Below are 20,000 nucleotides of genomic sequence, written 5' to 3' on the forward strand. Positions count from 1 at the left end.
AAGACTTTTAAGTGTGGAGTACATGTTGGTGTTAGCGTGTGTGTTGTGTCTAGGATACTAGTGTTTTGTCTAGTTTCCTGTATTTGTTTGCTGCTAGAGTTTTGACTTTGAAACTTTTTCGTCATACATGCCTTCGTTCCATTTCTCTATAATATGGTTTAATGTACCTGGGTCATCTTGTTCGGGTACGATTTTGTATATTCCTTTGTCTAGTCATTGTGTGTCGTTGTATGTATTGGGAATGTTTGGAATGCGTGTGTTCACTGCTGTGTATATTGTGAAACTTATTTCCTTATCTTAATTGTGTTCTGAGTCTATGTCATTTATTGTGGAGTTCTGTGCTTGAGGAGTAACGGTTTTGGGTACTTGTGGTGTAGTTGGAGGGGGTGGAGTGAGAGGAGGAGGAGGAAGTTTGGAGGTTGTCAGGCTCCTTTGTTGTAACGGTAGCTTTGCTTTGGGTGGAGGAGGGGGGGGAGGGTGGAGGAGGAAGTGGGACAGATAGTGGGAGCTTGTGAGTTGTTGGTGGGGGAGGGCGTTTTTGCGTTGGTGGAAGGATTGTAGGTGGGGGTTGTGTTCTTGGTTTGTATCTTTATTCCAAGAATAGATTCTGAGGAGCCTGCTGAGAATGGGGTGATATTATTCTTTATACACAGCTCTGTTAGGTATGTTTGGAATGTGCCTGGATGTGTAATGTTGTGTAAGTGTGCTGAATAAATCATGCCCACTGTCTGTAGCTGTACCGTATCAGACAAAGTCAAGGTGATTCGCGGAATTCCTGTGGGTTGGAGGGTGGCGGAGGTAGGAGGGTGAACAATGCCTGATGAGTTATTCTGGACTGCACCCGCGTAAGTTTTAGCCCACTTAGTTTGAAGAAGATTTTTTCCTTTCCTCCTTACGCATTGGGCAGCATGCAGCAACTGCCATATGATTTCCTTCACAGTTTAAGTATTTTTGTGTTGTTTCAGTGCACTGTTTGTGGGTGCATCCGTTCTGAGCGCAATTTGAACGAATGTTATCTGTGCTGTGGCATTGCTTTGTTGTGTGGTCAAATTGATAACACTTTAGGCATTGTATTATTTCAGTGTTTTCTTCCCTGCGGATTCTTTCCGCCGGGATATACATATTGAAGGCTTTGATGCCTTTATTTAGAAGTTTCTCCGCCTCGCCCTCTGTGGTACATGTTATTTTAAATATGCGTGTTAGTGTTCCCAGTTTTGAAACCTGAGCCTCCCTTAGGTATTCGTGTTGTCTATGTATTTCTTGTTCTTTTTCCTGATCCGACCTCTCACCTATCCATGGATCTACCCACGTGCAGTAGACTGTTCTGCGTGCCTTTTGAGCTGGCAACAGTACTGTAGTGAGACCCACTTTACTTAGCTTTGCTTTCGACTTAGTGTCGTGGAATTTTTCCACATCTTGAATGTTGGCGCAAAGTACATTGTACCCTTTGCATGCTATAAATATGTTCACTATGGAGATGTCTTGATTGACGGTTGTAAGGCTGTTCCATGTTTTCTTTCCTAGTCTGTGGCATCTTGTGTTAAGAGGTTCTATTTTATCTTGTTTGTGTAGTTGTTCCATTGTAGTGTTGTATGGAGGTGTGTGTTTGTGTGCTTTTCTTATGATCTTGTTTTGTGTAGCTTGTAATTTTTTGTATGTAGTGTTGTTTAGTGTGGTGTTGAGTATTGGAGGGTATTCTAATTGTGGTCTTATTAGTGTCTTATATAGCTTTAATTGTATTTTTGTGTTTAGTTTTTTAAATCTTTTTAGTTTTTTATTTGTGTTGTTAGCTATCTTTATACGTGTGTTTATGTGTGGTCTTATGCATTGTGTTCCTATGCGTGCTCCTAGTGTGATTATTTGTTTTTTGTATGGTATGTTATTTCCTTCTATTGTGATTGGTGTTGGTTTGCGTGCGGAAATGGAAAGTATTTGGAATTTTGTTTTATTTGTGGCTATTTTCCATTTCTTTTCGTATGTGTCTATTGTTTGTATTTCTGTTTCTGTCTTTTTGGCTAACATATTTCTACTTTTGTGTTTGGAGTAGGTGATAATTTGTGTAGGGTCGTCTGCGTATTGTATTTGGAAGCAGTGTGGTGAGGGTTTTGGTATGTCTCCTGTGTAAAGGTTGAATAATGATGTTGATATGATGCTTCCTTGTGGTACTCCACTGTGTAGTTTGAATGTTGGTCCTGTATATGTATTTATTTTTATGTTTGATGTTCTGTTGTCTAAGTAGTTGCATATAAGTTTGTTTGTGGGGTCTGGTAAGTTTATCTGTTGTATTCTATATTTGAGTCCTTCGTGCCATACTTTATCAAATGCTTTTGAGATGTCTCTTGAAACTATATTGCATCCTTGTTTTTGTTTTTGGCTGTTGGCGATGTGTTCGTAAAGTGTTGCTAGTGCTGTATGTGTGCCTCTTCCTGGAGTGAATTCGTGTTGGTTTGGGTTGATTTGGTTGTTGTTTACTAAGTGAGTGTATAATCTATTTGTAATAATTCTTTCAAATATTTTGGCTGGTACTTCTAGAAGAGAAATTGGTCTGTAATTCCCTACGTTTGTTGTCTGTTTGTTCTGCTTTGGAATGAATATGAGTGTGGAGTGTTTGAATATGTTTGGGAAGTATCCTAGGCTTAATGTTTCGTTTAATGTTGTTGTTAAGTAATCTAACATGTTGTCTGGTACGTGTTTTAAAATTATTTTGTTTATTCCTGATTGTCCTGGTGTTTTATTTTTTCATGTTTTTTATTATGGTTTTGATGTCTTGTGTTATTATTGGTTGTGTTATTGTGTTTTCTGGGTCTAGTCCATTTAGATCTACTATGTCATGTGGGGTGAGTTCTTGTGAATGTTGTTGTAAGTGATCTTGTATTATTTGTTCGTGTGTTTGATCAAATTGTATGTTTTCTTCCGGAGTGATTTTGAATGTGTTCTCCCAGTGTTTGCGGAATGCTGTTTCTTTTTCTTTGTCATTATGGTATTTTTTGTTGTTTTCTATTATGTATGGTATGTTAATTGTGTTGGTACCTGTTAGTCTTTTTATGTCATTCCAGAAAAGTTTTGAGTTTTTGGTGTTTATGTTTATTTTGGTCATTAAATTGTTCCATGTTTCGTTGTATATATATATATATATATATATATATATATATATATATATATTTTTTTTTTTTTTTTTTTTTTTTTTTTTTTTTTTTTTTTTTTTTTTTTTTTTTTTTTTTTTTTTTTTTTTTTTTGTCCTTGTGGTTTGTAGCTGGTGTGTCCGGTGCCGGAAGGCTAACAGGATCTTGTGTGATTATATGTGAGAACACCAGATCTTTCTCTAGTAACAGTGAATGTGTTCGTACGTACGTATGGGTGATGTGTATTCGTATGTGTGAGTACATGTGGGAGGAGTATGTGACGTCATACGCTGATGACGTTGGACGTTTTTGATTGGTTGTATGTGTGATTTGATTGGTGTATAGTTGTGTAAAGAGAGGAGTATGTGTACTTTGAAAGTTGTGTGTAGTCTACAGGTATGTGAAAGTTGGGAGGAATCGATGATTGACGTTACTTGGTCCACAGAATGACTTTGGAGATGTAGACAGAGAGTAAATTTTTTTTTGTTTTTGCGAGGGTAGGAGTGCATCTCCGCGTTCCATAGAATGAGTTTTGAAATGTATGCTGGTAGCTAGGGCACAATACAATTGTTTCCTAGTGTGTCATGCAATCATTAGTTAATATTTTTTTTCCTTCAATCATTAAGCTCCTTTACCATTATTTCAGGATAATGTAAATAAATTTTTGGATACTAGTCCTGATATGACGCGGAAAACTTAAAACAAAATGTAAGTGTAAGGTATTGAAACTGTCTTCATGTCGGAATATCTGTCTGCATTGAAAATTGATGTTACTCAAGTTGGCACATTTAGATGATGTGTTTTCCTCGGTATAGTCCTCTTCGTCTTTTTCATGGAAGGAACCGACTAATATTCATTTTTTTGTCTTGGGGAATTTGTTCTGGCTTGACTGTCGACTTAGTTAGGGAATGATGTTATTTATAATGCGCGTAAGTAAGGACCTTGATTTTTTTTCATATACCACAAATGAAAGTAATAGCCTTGACAAATAAGGTGAGCCAAGGAACTTCCTTACACTATTCTTCTTCTATTACCGTTATGGCAAAGTAAATAACTGCAGTTCGGTAAATAGTTACCGAAGTGCTTGTAAATAAAAATGGTTATCTTTTTATCGTTCTTTAAGAAACGTATTCGTGAGAATGTGTATGAATTTAATGATATTGTACGTTTAACGCAGTAACGATTTAAGTTTTGTATAAACCATATGCAATAAAAACCGCAAACCAAGCTATTGCTGCTTTGTAATATATAAGTACAATAAACTACTTTTTTGGTTGTGTAATGTAAATGTAAACCGTACTTTTCGAGTTTTATATTGAGTGAATCGAAAATATATATTAGATTTTTTATTAGACATACAACAATCTAATGTCCCATTTCTATTTTACGAGGTAGGACACTGAATAAAAAAAAATATATATTGGTTTAATTAGAAGGAATTATTATTATTTTTTTTTTCTATTGGGAATACTCCTTTGTAGTGCAATATTGTAGTTCTGATGCATTATCTCTTTTAAGAATAAACCGTAAAATTCTGTCAATATGATAATCGTTCATTACTATCATTATTATCATCCCCTTCTTCCTAACACCACATTTCTATCAATATCGATTTTTTATACGCCATTGCCTTCGCCAAATACACAAAACATATAATTTTCAGAAAAGGTATAATAAATGTCATATGACTTTTCAAATTGCCGTGCAAATTGGGGTTTATACCGTCTTTAGTGGGTTCAGGATCGAAGTTAAATGCTATAATCATTCGGCCGTTACTGTATGCGTCATGTGTTACCAAACGATCATTACCTCTCCCTAATGTTTGCAATGTGTTTAGATATAGATCAGCGTAATCCTTTTAGTCTAAATTAGATTGAATGTTATATACACTGCGTCCATTAATATGTAATTGTATATTACTTAACGAAGCATAATGGAAATAAAGTCCGTTTTTATTTACGGTACCGTTAAAAGCCACCATATCAATAGTTATTAGATAGAGTTTGTTAGGTATAACGTTAAGAAATAAAGTATTCATCATAATACTGTTTTGTCCTTTGGAGAGAACGTATGATTGGGCCACTGTTTTTAAGTAGGCATAATCAATGATTGATCCATTTCTAAACGATGTATTCAAAGCGTTTATGGCTTCCTTGCGAGGAAAATTTTTCGTAACTATTGATTCATATCTGTCAGTAGATGATTTGAACATTTTGTTTAGGTCGGACGACTTTAATATGAATTCAATCGGTGCTAAATCTAGTCTTATGCGAAGATCGACACCGTCTAGTAGGTAACTGTCAATATTAAAGATATTGCACATTAGCGGTTTTCATAGAGAAACTCCATTTGATTTGATGTTTTTAATAACACGTTTTCCTAAGTCATTTAATTTTTGAAAATGTGAATTTTCATATTTATCGATTTTACCTGTTCCTTTATCGTCTCGATATAAAAACATGCTTCGCGATAGAGTTTGTACTTTATCTGAAGACATATTTGTAAGAAGTTTAATGTAACTGACGTAATTAAAAATGTAATTATTCTATATTTGTACATTATTGATAAAGACTGACGCCGATATAAAAATGATGATTAAGGCTCCATTTGGTTATACGAAATTTCAAGCATGAGAATGTATTTAAAAGATCAAGAAAGATGTTATCACTTTTTCTGTAATCTGAATTCAATAAAATTACCCGGTAATGTTTTATCATAATCAACATTTACAAGTAAAATTTCAACATTTAGTCTGTTTTCGATTGACGTTTCAAATAATCTGAATCTAAGAGGTCTGGGGGGAACATTTCGCTAATTGTAGATGTACAATTCGGTACGGGGGTTTCATTTTGGGAGGTTGTTACAATCTCTCCCACTGGCATTATTACAATGATACGGCAGTTCTAGAGACATTTTCTATAACGTGCGTTTACGTTTCCGTACTTTTCTTCCGCCTTTCATTATTTTCCCCACATTCTTCAAAGATTGAATACTTCTGTTTCTTAATGTTTGCTTTAATTTTGTCTAATCTTTCAATAGATCGCTTAAAACGTTTTGACCGAATGTAAGTGCTTCAGGTATTACATACTTTAAGGGGAACTGTATTGCTTTTTTTACGCGATGCCCGTCATCCAACTTAATAGATCAGTATTCTTTTATTATAATTAGGTGATTTAAATGTCGTGATATCGGCCAATTCTCCTATTTTCAATAAAATAGGGCTTGAAAATATTTCTAAAAATCGTCTTCTGACGGACGAGCACTTGTTAATCCATGGAAATCCCTTTTCATAATGTGTTAAATCTATTGGTTTATTACCTCATAAACCCTTTTTCTCGTATATGTAACACTAAAGTTACAGAATCACCTGATCGGATATGATAACCGAAACATTTTCAATTATATTACTTTGTAAAGGGTATAAATTAATACAGATTTTTTCTTAGCTGTAATGTTACCTACAGGTTTTGTATCCAATATATTCACTTGTTGTGCATTGAAACGTGTAGGATGAACAATATCACTGTAAACAAAAATATAATTTATAAGATTTAGTGTCTGAACCTCGCGAGGGGCTACAATTGCCTTTGTGACGTTCTTGCGCCATTTGTGAATATCTAGTAACGTTTTTCAGAGTCGAAACCTAATATCTTCGATATTTTAGGTAAGAAATGTAAATACATTTCATCCCACACTGTAAATGTCTCAGTTGGTTTAATAATTTTACAGTATGTAGGTAACAATATACGGTTCTGAGTGTAACTAAATTCCATTAGGATATATCTATTGTCGAAGAAATATGAATAAATATTAAAATGGTACTTTCCCTAGGTACATACTTTAGTATTTCTGTATATGAATTTCCAGATTTACCTAGTAATGTTATAGAGAATTTATCATCTTGTTTCAGTGTGCATATATTCTGCGGAAAGAGAACATTCATTAAACACACTACATATTGTTTTTTCTGGATTTAAGATTAAAGGGTGAATGCAAATCCGAACTCCCTAATGAAGAGACATATATGTAATACTCTTCTTGATTTTCCATGATTAATCGATGTTTACTAAATCAGCACTAAACGTTTTCTGATTTATAAAATGTTGTTAAGGCCCTCAAACAGGATATTGAAACTTATGTTTTTTTGTTTTGTTTTTTTTACAAAGTTTTTTTGTTGTTGTTCATTATCAATATTATTATACTTTGGTTACATTACATCACTACATTACATACTATTTATTGATTAGTGTATTATCAATATTATTATATTTTGGTTGCATTATATCATTACATATGTTATTTGTTGATTAGTACATTATTAGTTACACCTTATTTCTACATTACATAGATTAGTACATCATTAAGATGATCTATTATCGGTAATCATTTTCTCAATACCATTTGTGTCATCGTTTTCTTTTTCCTCGTAGTCAGTTAATAATTTTCGTTTTCTTGGTGATAATTTCATTTGAGTCAACTTTTCTTTGGCGTCCGACGAGCACCAAAATTATGTCATTTTGTGCTAAAGTGTTGGACGCGAATTATTTTAAAATTGGATAGTACTTGTACCACAAGTTATCTTGCAAACCAGCACCGCTTCCTGCAGGGAAGATAACGCGATTTATAATTTCATAGTTGTAAAATTTATGCCTCAAGTAACTGCGAAGTTTCTCGAGCCCTTGCTTGCACGCATTCAGTCTGCTTACGGGGCCTGACGTATACGGTCGGTGAACGTCTTGTCCACCGACGTCTAATTTTTTTTTTTTCTTTTTAGATTGATCTTGTTGTTTTCAATATGTGTACCTGCACTATAATGTGAATTAAGAGCTGCGATAATAGATCTATCCTCTTGAATGTACATTTTAGCGTCGCCAAAAGTACTTTGTGTGTCGCCAGGAGTACTATGTGTGTGCTGTACAAGGCAGATCGCTCTATGAAAAGACACAAGTGATCATATTTGTTTTGTAGAGAGGCACTAACTCCATAGGGTTTTATCTCAATACAATTCGTAACAAATGCAATCACTGTATCGTCTACATCGTATTTGTCATCAGATATTTGACTCTGTCTTGTATATTACATATGTAGACTCCATCGCGAATGCTAAAAGCCCGTGTCTGTTTTGAAAGTGTATACACTATACACGTGCAAGGGGGGGAGTCTCCTTTTTGTCCTCCTGCCTTCAGGGTCGTAACCTATTCGACGATATCGTACATCTGAAACTCCAGCACTCGAAGTAAGTGGTCTACCATAGTCTTACAATGTTCAAAAGCGGTAACGGTACTTTCATAATCCAAGTCTTTCTTCTTAAAGGGATCAAATTTCGCTTCTACTTCTGGCTGTGTGAAAACGTTAGCACAGTTCTTTAGCCTTGACCGAATGTTCTCTTTATAATATGCAGGATTTGTTTGCGCTATTAATTTATCATAAAGATCGAACAGATGCGTGATAATTAACAGTTTCTTAGCCAAATGTGCATTTTTCGACTGCTCACGGTATGATTTGTTAATACGTGCGTTTAATGCACCTCTTCTTTGGTGGCGTCTTGCACAACCATGTTGTCTCGAATGTTTGTACACTGTGTAAATCGTGTTTATATACCCTTTCTAGGTCGATGGTATACTACTTGTTTATATATACCATTCCTTCACAACTAACACCACAGTCGGACGAAAGAAAGAGTTGAGTAAGCGAAACTATATATTTCGATTGCTAACTGCAATCCTCTTCAGTAGTACGAAAAGGATTGCAGTTAGCAATCGAAATATATAGTTTCGCTTATGCAACTCCTTCTTTCGTCCGACTGTGGTGTTAGTTGTGATCTACAAATGTGTTACTAAATTTCTCTTTATTTGTTTGGTTTTATTCGTTGTCTCGAGATCATTGACACCAATATTTCATATATTTATTGTTTGAAGATTAGTATGCAATCCATTTACATCTCTTCTTTCTTTTTGTTATATTATTTCGTTGCTTTAATTTGCGCTTATAATTCGCTTTATACGGTTTCGAGGATGCGGGGTAAAATGACATAGCGCTCCCTCCTACAGTTGATATCTTTTTTAATTTAAGATTTTCTATACAGTATGGTGGCAATGAGATAAGATTAAAAAGTAATTTTAGCTTCTGTCGATCTCGTTTAGACACCGGAGACCCTTGCACTTCTGACAAATGCAATATTTCTAAAACATTTATACCTGTAACAGGTGATGATAAATTCCCGTTTTCGTCCCAACTCACGATATATATATTTTTTTTCTATATAAGGTATTCTCGTACACTAGGTTTTATGAAAAAACCGACTTTATCTAATAGGGACGGGTGTACATCATCTATTGTAGGATGAAAAATGTTGAAGGTAACTGGATGCTGCACAGCTTATTGTTGTTGTTGTTGTTGGTTTTTTTTTTGTTTTGTTTTTTTTTGCTGCTGCTGTTGTTGTTGTTGTTTTTGTTGTTTTGTTGTTGTTTTTTGTTGCTTTTGTTGTTGTTGTGTTTGTTTTGTTGTTGTTTTTGTTTTTGTTTTTGTTGTTGTTGTTTTTGTTGTTGTTGTTTTTGTTGTTGTTTTGTTTTTTTTGTTGTTTTTTTTTTTTTTTTTTGTTTTTGTTTTTGTTGTTTGTTTTTGTTGTTTTGTTTGTTGTTGTTGTTTTGTTTTTGTTGTTGTTTTTTGTTTGTTTTGTTGTTGTTTTTGTTGTTTTTGTTATTTTGTTGTTTTTGTTGTTTTTCTTGTTTTTGTTACTTTTTTGTTGTTGTTGTTGTTGTTGTTGTTGTTGTTTTTTTTCTGTTGTTGTAATGGAGAAGTTGGGGCTACTGTTGTTAAGGCTTGTTCCTCTCCTTGAATGAGATTAGTTTCGCGCTCTTTATATGTAAGGCGAAATTTTTCGGCAAGAACTTTAGGTACTAAACAGTATTCGCGTACAGACATTATACTTTAAACAGATAAGATAGAATTGATAATACTAACGTTAACAAAATACTTAATACAGAACCTCCTTTTTTAGAAGTTAAATGCGTTTTCTTTTTATTTGAAGGTGTCTTTTTATAAGCTTTTCTTTATTCAAAGATTTATGTTTCCTTAATTTTTCAATCATCTTACTGTCCAACGTAAGATTTCTTTACAAGAAATTTGAAAATATTTCAGATATACAGTTAATATGGCAACCTGTTAAACCTTTAATGGTTTTAACACGTAAATTTTGTTTTAATTTGGAAATCAGCTTGATCAAATCAAAGTTTTTATAAGGCAGGGGTTGCTTTTTTTTAACCATTAGAAATTTATTTCATGTCACGAGAATTAATCCATCGTTGAGAAGATACTGGATAACCTATAAGATGAACATAGTTCGCCTTGGCATTCCCCCCATCTTTGCTCTTTAATGATCTCAACCGGGTAATACCGTAGCCGGGTAAAGCTGCGAGCGAAAGTTCAAACCTATAAAACCTTCCAGAAATGGCTTCGTTTTCTATGTCGTGCAACGTATATACTCGTATGTTTAAATCACCTACGTGTGATATTTCAGAAATGCGGAAAATTTCCTCAGTATTTTGTGTTAGATATGACTTATTTTATAATTGGTCTATCTCTTCTAGAGCGCACGATACGTACTATCCCCCGACTTTCAATGTAGAACTGTTGTTTCTTTTTAATGTATTCGACCTTTTATTTTTAAATAATTGGCTTAAACTGTTTTATGCATAAGTGTTTATGTCTAGTGTTATGTAAAATAAATGGCGTTATCTTGTTATTTTTTAACCCAGTATGAATTATATGCTTTTACAATATCAGGTGTTTTTTTTTTTATATATGAGTACATCTGTAGATTCTTTTTACCAATGTTCCAATTACATGTTCGGCTACAGAGGCCGTTTCATGAGAATATACGCTACATAGTTTAATATTCTTAAATTTTAAGTAACTTTGTACATCTTTATTAAAAAAAATGACCAAAATCGGTCCATAACCTAGTGCATGATTATCGTTAGAATTTAATATGTTTTTCAAAGCTTGTAAAACATGTTGAGTATTTTTTCCTTTTTAAAAGCTGCAATTGTAAGTATTTAGAAAAACGTCAATACATACCAGCATATATCTGTAACCCTCATTATGTTTTTGTAAATTAGAAAAACCGCACGTTAGAATAAATCTCAGCTTACCCGCAATAGCTTTGAGTTGTTGTTTTTGTTGTTGTTGTTGTTTTTGGGGGGGGGCTGAAATATGTGTAAAGTGTAAGCTGTAGAAGTCTCGAGATATTTTTTCACGCCGGTTTTAGTAATAATTGGTTGCCATCTTTTAGCAGCTTTATATAAATTGTCAATACTAGAAAATCCATATGGAATTGAATAATCTTCATATAGAGTTTTAATTGAAAAGTATTATTCATTTATGAAAACAACTTCACACGCATTACCTGCAGTTATATTCGTTCTAAACTGTAGTTTGGAAGGAGTGTAGAGATCTAAGTTCACCAAAAGATAAGCGTGGGGGTTTTGACACACATACATATATCAAGGCTTTTCCCCCTTGCAAGGGAGGTAGCCAAAAAGGAAAAGGCATAAAATCATTCCCACCCATTCCATCCCTGAATACACTCCACACCCCTCCACCCTCCCTCTTATCTTAGCACCTCCTGGATGACGGGTCATCCCTGCACCTATGACGTGATTATAAATTTCAAGCACTTTGCAAGCTTTATCTTTCCCGAAGCTAAACACTCGATTTTATTATTATCTCTTATTCGAAATAACACAAAGTGAGACGCGTTAAAACTTATAGTTCTGGAATATTTACCGGGAAAAGAATTGAGTTATCAAAATAACCGAGAGAAGATGATGCCTACCTCTGGCAAATGCTTCGCTTACAAACTCGATGGATGGAGCTTTATTGAAATCGTCGTCTAATATCAGTAAAGTATGATTTAATGGGTCGGAATGCATGAACTATTCTAGAGGATTACATATATCTTTGGAAAGTATGAAAATGATATTTAAATTGTTATCAGTTTCTAACGGCTGCGATGTCACCCCACATATACATATATATCTTGAAATATATGACCATACTTTTTCACTAAACTCGTTGTAAATTCTGTCTTCCACTCCCTGTTGCTCTTGCTGTTATGATTCTAACAGGTTTTTCTAAATATGTTCAAATCATCTGACGTATACACATCAATCATTTCTAAGTATGTAATTGCACGTTCCAGGTGAATATTGATCTAGTAACTTCACATGATCAACTGACTTTTCTTTTCTTTGACACGCATTATATATACGAAGAAAACTGCACATGGAAAATAAAACAAAGCTAATAGGAAGTAATTCTAGAAATAGTTTATTATGTTAATAGTGATAATATATACATATGCATTTACAGTACACCTTATTAATTATTTATCTGATAGCTCTTTTTGCTCTAACTATAATTTGGTAACGTTATATTCTTATTATCGGCTGAAAGAAACCTGCACAGCGAAGCTATAGCGATAATCCCATACCACACTCCTGGTCATATGGCCATTTCCCGAAGGTTGAGTGTGGTTTGAATTTTCCGCCAAAATCATCGGAAATTTAAAATTCCCGGCTCTGTGCAGGCATGCGCATTGTCGACCCCACCTCCCCCACCCAATCCCCACCCATCTTACCCGGCTAGCTCGAGCCGGACGTCGCGTCACGTAGATCGCGGAAACGGGACCGAGTGGTTAACTCGCTGCCCACATGGGAGCAGGCGGTCCCGTTTCCTGCTGGTTAATCGTCTGTTAGTTTTATCGCTTTCCGCTTGGCTGCTGGTTTGTCTCATTCTTCGACTTTGATTTTATACGAGCACAATCCGTCCCCGTCTTCGAGCCGTCCCTGGTAAACAACCCGGGTCCTCTCGGAGGACAGGGGACGTGTCTTATGGTACGGAGTGTGGCGCCCCCCAGGGTCATCAGGCCTCTCGGCAGCGCCATACCTCTGACCATCATCGGTCCTCTATTGCCTCACGGTTTGTTTCAGGCCCTAGGCGTAGACTTTGACCATATACGATCGCAATACGTCCCCGTCTCCAGGCCGTCCGTGGTAAGAACCCGGGCCTCTTTGAAGACGGGGGGGACGTGTCTTATGGTACGGAGTGTGGCGCCCCCCAGGGTCATCAGGCCTCTCGGCAGCGCCATACCTCTGACCATCATCGGTCCTCTATTGCCTCACGGTTTGTATCAGGCCCTAGGCGTAGACTTTGACCATATACGATCGCAATACGTCCCCGTCTCCAGGCCGTCCGTGGTAAGAACCCGGGCCTCTTTGAAGACAGGGGGACGTGTCTTATGGTACGGAGTGTGGCGCCCCCCAGGGTCATCAGGCCTCTCGGCAGCCCCAAACCTCCGGTCATCAATGGTCCTCTAACAGCCTCATAGCTTGCTTCGTCAGGCCCTAGGCGTAGACTTTGACCTTATACGATCGTAATCCGTTCCCCATACGTCTTCGGGTCGTCCGCGGTAAGAACCCGGGCCTCTCGGAAGAGAGGGGGACGTGTCCTATGGTACGGAGGGGGTGCCCCCGAGGGTCATCAGGCCTCTCGGCAGCCCCATACATCCGACCAATAATGGTCCTCTAACGCCTTAATGGCTCCCTTTGTGAGGCCCTAGGCGTAGACTTTGACCTTTTCCACTCGTAATCCGTTCCCCATACGTCTTCGAGTCGTACGTGGTAAGAATCCGGGCCTCTCGGAGGACAAGGGGACGTGTCCTATGATACGGAGGGTGACGCCCCGAGGGTCATCAGGCCTCGGCAACCCCATACCTTCGACCAATAATGGTCCTTTAACGCCTTATAACTTTCTTTGTCAGGCCCTAGGCGTAGACTTTGACCTTTTCCACTCGTACTCCGTTCCCCATACGTCCTCAAGTCGTCCGTGGTAAGAACCCGGGCCTCTTGGAGGACAAGGGGACGTGTCTTATGATACGGAGGGTGGCTCCCCGAGGATCATCAGGCCTCGGCAGCCCCATACCTCCGAGCTTCAATGGTCTTCTAACGCCTCACGGCACCACCCTCCTTCCAGGTTTCTTAAAAAAAAAAAAAAAAAAAAAAAAAAAAAAAAAAAAAACACCACCCAGCCCTTCTCATGAGCCACAGCCAACCTCTCATCAACTTCACTTGGCTTGAGTTTAAAGATGACTTACCTGATGTTCCACCCCCAAGTAAAACACAAAAGAACTTTAGACTTAGGGAGTCTAGTGTTAGTTAAAATGAGTATAAATTAGTTCAAAGAAACTACAATCATTTAGTGTAATGAGAAGAGGAAAATCAGTTTTAAATAGTACAGTTTAAGTTGGCGCAAAGTGCTAGGTATTACATAAATAAAATGCCTTGACCTTGGAAAAAAAAAAAAAAAAAGGTCGAAATGGACATGACTTCTCCTATTCAACTTAAGCTAATCTATAGTCATGATGGTCAAGAACTTTACCATGTTGAAATTAATTTCAACGCTCACTGTGACTCAGGTCGAAATGACCATGACTTTTCCTATTCAACTTGAGCTAATCTACAGTCATGATGGTCGAGAATTTTACCATGTTAAAATTAATTTCGACGCTCACCGTGACTCAGGTGGAAATGGACATGACTTTTCCTATTCAACTTGAGCTAATCTACAGTCATGATGGTCGAGAATTTTACCATGTTAAAATTGATTTCGACGCTCACTGTGACTTAGGTCGAAATGACCATGACTTTTCCTATTCAACTTAAGCTAATCTGTAGTCATGATGGTCAAGAATTTTACCATGTTAAACTAATTCAACGCCCACTGTGACTCAGGTCGACATAAACATGACTTTTCCTATTCAACTTAATTTAATCTACAGTCATGATGGTCGAGAATTTTACCATGTTAAAATTAATTTCGACGCTCACTGTGACTTAGGTCGAAATGACCATGACTTTTCCTATTCAACTTGAGCTAATCTGTAGTCATGATGGTCAAGAATTTTACCATGTTAAACTAATTCAACGCCCACTGTGACTCAGGTCGACATGAACATGACTTTTCCTATTCAACTTAATTTAATCTACAGTCATGATGGTCGAGAATTTTACCATGTTAAAATTAATTTCGACGCTCACTGTGACTTAGGTCGAAATGAACATGACTTTTCCTATTCAACTTAATTTAATCTACAGTCATGATGGTCCAGAATTTTACCATGTCAAAATTTATTTCAACGCTCACTGTGACTCAGTGATGTCACGGTATGATAAGATGACGTCATTGTGATAAATTGACGTCACCATGTAGTCCTATGACGTCAATTTGTGTCCCTGTGACGTCACGAGACGATCCTATGGCGCCATGATCAATCCGGTGACGTCACAGTATAATCACATGATGTCACTAGGTATTAAACATATAGAAGTCCGCTTGTGGGTGATGAGACGTCACAAATTGCCATAGCACACTATTGGATGAAGACGCTCGCCACGGGCTTCGAGAACTTCCCGCGGGAAGACTTGGGGTGAGTTGAATACATACCGAGGGTCCAGGCCCGTCTTCGTGGGAGACGCTCAGGGAACGTCTTCACCCAGGACGAAGCCTCTTGACTAACGCCCACGGACGAGGTCGCTCGGAAACGAACTTGGCCTCGCATACTCCCTTTCGGTTTCTCGCTTACCCCGAGGATCTTCACGAAACTAGTGAGAGTGGTAGGCGTACGTTGGACGGAAGCAAGCGTCTCCACACTCATGTTCCTAGACGGCTAGTTGATGCATTTGCCCACCGGGGAGGGTGCATCGGCCGACATCTCAGTGGCTCTGAGTGTGTTGGCGGACGTGGAGTTCGGGGTGGACTGGGACGGGTCTGCCCTTGCTCCCACACAGAGACTTTATTGGCTCGGGATTGAGTGGGACACAGTCAGCGTCCTTCGGGTGCTCCCCTGCGCCAAAAGAGCGTGCTTCTCTCACACGTCCTCCCTCCTTCGGTGGCGGGGGGGGGGGGGGGCCTCAACTTCGCGACCCCGGCCCTTCCACTGAGCCGCTTGGGGCGCCGACGGCTGGTACGGGAGGTCGACAGGAGCATTACTGCTTCTCCCGCGTGACCTGCCCGGGCCGATACCCTCAGCACTCCACAGGTTGCGTCCCTAGCTTCGGTCGGGGGCCCTACGCCGGTCGCTGGAGTTTCTCCGCACCCACTCTGTGGAGCGGGTGCGGGACCTAGGGACTGGACATCGACGACTCCCTTGGGGACACGGTGTCTCTACCACTCGGTCGCCCCTGTCCCATGTGTCGCCATGGAAACGGCTCCACCCCTCTCATCTCAAAAAAGTGGAGGGGGCAAAGGGCGACCGAGGAGTGGGGAGGGGCCAGGAACCGTTGAACAGGATACAAATTTCGTATAATTTACGCATTGTGTGAACAGTGCAATGTTGTGCATGTCACATTCTTCGGCGTGGGTACTTGACGTTTCTGTCTCCCCTCTACTGAGTGATAAAATGAATAAGTCTCCCATAGGAAAGACACACGCAATAACGGTTTGATTCAGGCTTCACCTCTCCTCCCACCTGTCCTCGTCTCATGCATAGCTTCGCTGTGCAGGTTTCTTTCAGCCGATAATATTTCTTTGTCGCGGCTCGTGCCGCTTAAATTCTTCTTATCGGCTTAAGAAACCTGCACAGATTTAGGGTCCCTCCCTCCTCCCACAGGCGAAGCCTTCATTTCTCATTGAAGTGACGCGACGTCCGGCTCGAGCTAGCCGGGTAAGAAGGGAGGGGATAGGGAGGGGGAGGTGGGGTCGACAATGCGCATGCCTGCACAGAGCCGGGAATTTTAAATTTCCGATGATTTTGGCGGAAAATTCAAACCACACTCAACCTTCGGGAAATGGCCATATGACCAGGAGTGTGGTATGGGATTATCGCTATAGCTTCGCTGTGCAGGTTTCTTAAGCCGATAAGAAGAATTTAAGCGGCACGAGCCGCGACAAAGAAATATTCTTCTTCTTCTTCTTCTTCTTCTTCTTCTTCTTCTTCTTCTTCTGCTTCTTCTTCTTCTTCTTCTTATTTTTCTTCTTCTTTTTCTTCTTCATCTTCTTTCTTCTTCTTCTTCTTCTTCTTCTTCTTTTTTTTCTTCTTCTTCATTTTGAGACTTTCCTTGTTTAGATCACTCAGTAAAGAGATTATAATTGATGGTGAGAGTCTTGAAGAATTTGAGGAGTATAATCATTTAGGGCAGATGGTGAAAGTGACGAAAGATCATGACAATGAAATAAAAAGACATATTACAATTGGTTGGAAAGTGTTTGATAAGTATAATAAAATCCTGAGAGGCTCTCTACCTTTATGTTTGAAACGTAAAATTTACAATCAATGCATTCTGCCAGCAATAATCTACGTGTGTGAGACTTGGAAACTAACGAAGGCGATGGAAACAAAACTAAGGACTGCACAGAGGAGAATGGAGAGATCAATGATGGGAATAACGCTGAGAGACCGAAAGAGAGCAAATTGGGTGAGAGAGCAGACTAGAGTGAAAGATATTGTGGAGGCGGTAAAAGAGAGGAAGTGGAATTGGGTAGATAAGTTAGTGCGAACGACTGATGAACGATGGAGCAAGTGTGTTACTGAGTGGACGCCGCGAGATGGGAGGCGTGGAAGGGGAGACCAGACAGAAGGTGGAGAGACGAGATCGAGAAGTTTGCAGGAGTGACGTGGCAGATGATGGCGCGGTCGTGTGAATCATGGAATGCTATGAGTGGATTCAGGATGGCTCATTTGATTGATTGATTGAAATATTATCACTTCAAACTCTAATATGTTAGAATCTATGTCAGTATAACACAATTTAACTTTATCCTCATAATTCGATTTTAGTACATTACAGCAAAAGTCATAAAAATCAACTTTTGCACGTTGCAAAATGTAGAAATCGATATATTGAGAATAGTTTAAATGGAGCTTGGACTTGTTACTTATGGTAAAAATACGACTTGGTTTGAACGAGATAACTCTTTTGAAAAATGGATTTCTTACATTTCGTAAAAACTGCTCTCTTTCATTACATATAACTGTATTTGCTGAATAACTTCTAGGGTTAAACAAAAACCGTCCAAATATGCTATTAAATAAAGCCTTATGTATCTTATTTTCATCAGCATTATGGGATTCATTTCTTAAACGCACATTTTTATTGATGAAGTCTTTTAAGTATGATGTTCGGTTGAATCTATTTCTGCCGTGTATTTCTTCAATTTCCAATCCCTGTTTCATGAATATCTGAAGCAAAGGTAAGATTATCAGATAATCCCGTTTACCTGTAAGTGTACCCAAGGTAAAACGAATACTATAAGGTACGTTGAGCACCACCACCCCCTCCGCGCACCTCCACCATGACGTCATAGGAAATTCAGAGGGGGAGAGATTGAGAGGTGGAAGAAAATGTAAACTTTTAAGAAAACCATCTGTATGTATGGTAAACTTTAAAATTATACTATGATGTTCACATTATACTGAAATTACTCAGTATCACTTTCTTATCCTCAAATTATCAGTATCGAGATATGACCGCCAGAAAAGTTATAAAAATGTTTTCCATGCTTCCACATTAGGTGGATTATATTAATATTACGAGTTATTAGATGGGATGACATGTCAATTTATATGTTGTTCAGGTAGCCTAGATGAGGAAGATATTATACTGTTGATATACTGCTGAATATAAACCCAGTAGTAATGACACATAAAAGCATCATATGGTTTTTTATTATATTACATTTTGGATTTGCGTGGATTTTATATGTAGACCTTTATCTCCACCAAGCTCAGTTATGTTTTAACCGGATTCTTTAGTCTGTTTATTTGCAATTGAATGTTGCTAATAAATAGTTACTTTCAAAATGACGGCTGCATACATATCCAGATGACCGAGTATTGTGTGTGCCACATAATTCAATCCATTTCTTTCCAAGTTCTTTATATTTGGGTAGTGAAAAGAAATGTATATTTTTATCACCTTTCAGTCTAACGGCATTGCACTTCTGCATTATACAAACTGTTGGCATCTTTATATGTTATTTGTCTGCCTTAGCTACCCCTATAATCAGAAGATGGAGCTTCGCTCCACACACTGGTGTGTGAGTGACTGACAGTTCTCGACCCGCGGAACCCTGGTCTCGATATTTACGTTGACGTCATCATCTACCTGCGCAGTGGAGAGGTTTTCTGATTCCCCCCACCCACCCACCCCACCCCCCCGCTAACGTACCTTATAGTATTCGTTTTACCTTGAGTGTACCTACGAGCTTCGTGGTAGATCTCGGGAGATTTACACCTGTCTCTCCAACTACTTTTTTTATATACGGAGGTAGCTCCTTGCAACTTATATTTAGTTCCTGTAAACCTAATGGAAGTTCATCGGTTCTCAAAGCTAAATTCTCGCCTAAATGTAATGTATCATAATGTATCATAAACCTACATCTCCGTCAATTCTTCGTTCTGTTAAGGGCATTTCAAATAAGAATAATTCCATTTCACGTTGTTGTAATGTAAGGACATTAGAATAGGGGAGAGGTTTTGTCATCACAATTTAGGTAATTGGCATATTTCTTAAGATGATCATGGTTTCGCGTTTTATCTGAAGGATCTACAAAGATTTTACTACAAAGAGCACACTGTGTCTGATTTTGAAAATCCATTTCCTCCTCGGAATTCATATTATGAGGATATGACTTAGGTTTCAATCTTAAATAGCTCATCGTTAGCCGGTCTATAAAATGTGAGGCTGCATCAACACCTGTGTATATGTATTTATCTAAATTATGACCCTGCCTATCTAATAATATGTATCCGTATGCAATAGGCAACTGCATTTCCAAAAGTGTTATCATTTATTTGCATAGAAACACCCGAAATGTTTA

General features: G+C 38.1%; 1 protein-coding gene across 1 annotated transcript in view; it reads left to right on the forward strand.

The window, feature by feature from the left end:
* The first annotated feature begins 7,844 nt into the window (after positions 1–7,844).
* LOC143023869 (uncharacterized) overlaps positions 7,845–20,000 on the forward strand; it is a 50,304-nt gene continuing 38,148 nt past the window's right edge. The window contains exon 1 of the mRNA XM_076182527.1: positions 7,845–8,358. The gene's annotated coding sequence lies outside the window, so the exon portion shown is untranslated. The remainder of the gene's footprint in view (positions 8,359–20,000) is intronic.

Source organism: Oratosquilla oratoria, unplaced genomic scaffold (assembly GCF_046742065.1).
Source record: "Oratosquilla oratoria isolate Oo_2021 unplaced genomic scaffold, ASM4674206v1 SCAFFOLD67, whole genome shotgun sequence".
Classification (NCBI taxonomy): Eukaryota; Metazoa; Arthropoda; class Malacostraca; order Stomatopoda; family Squillidae; genus Oratosquilla; species Oratosquilla oratoria.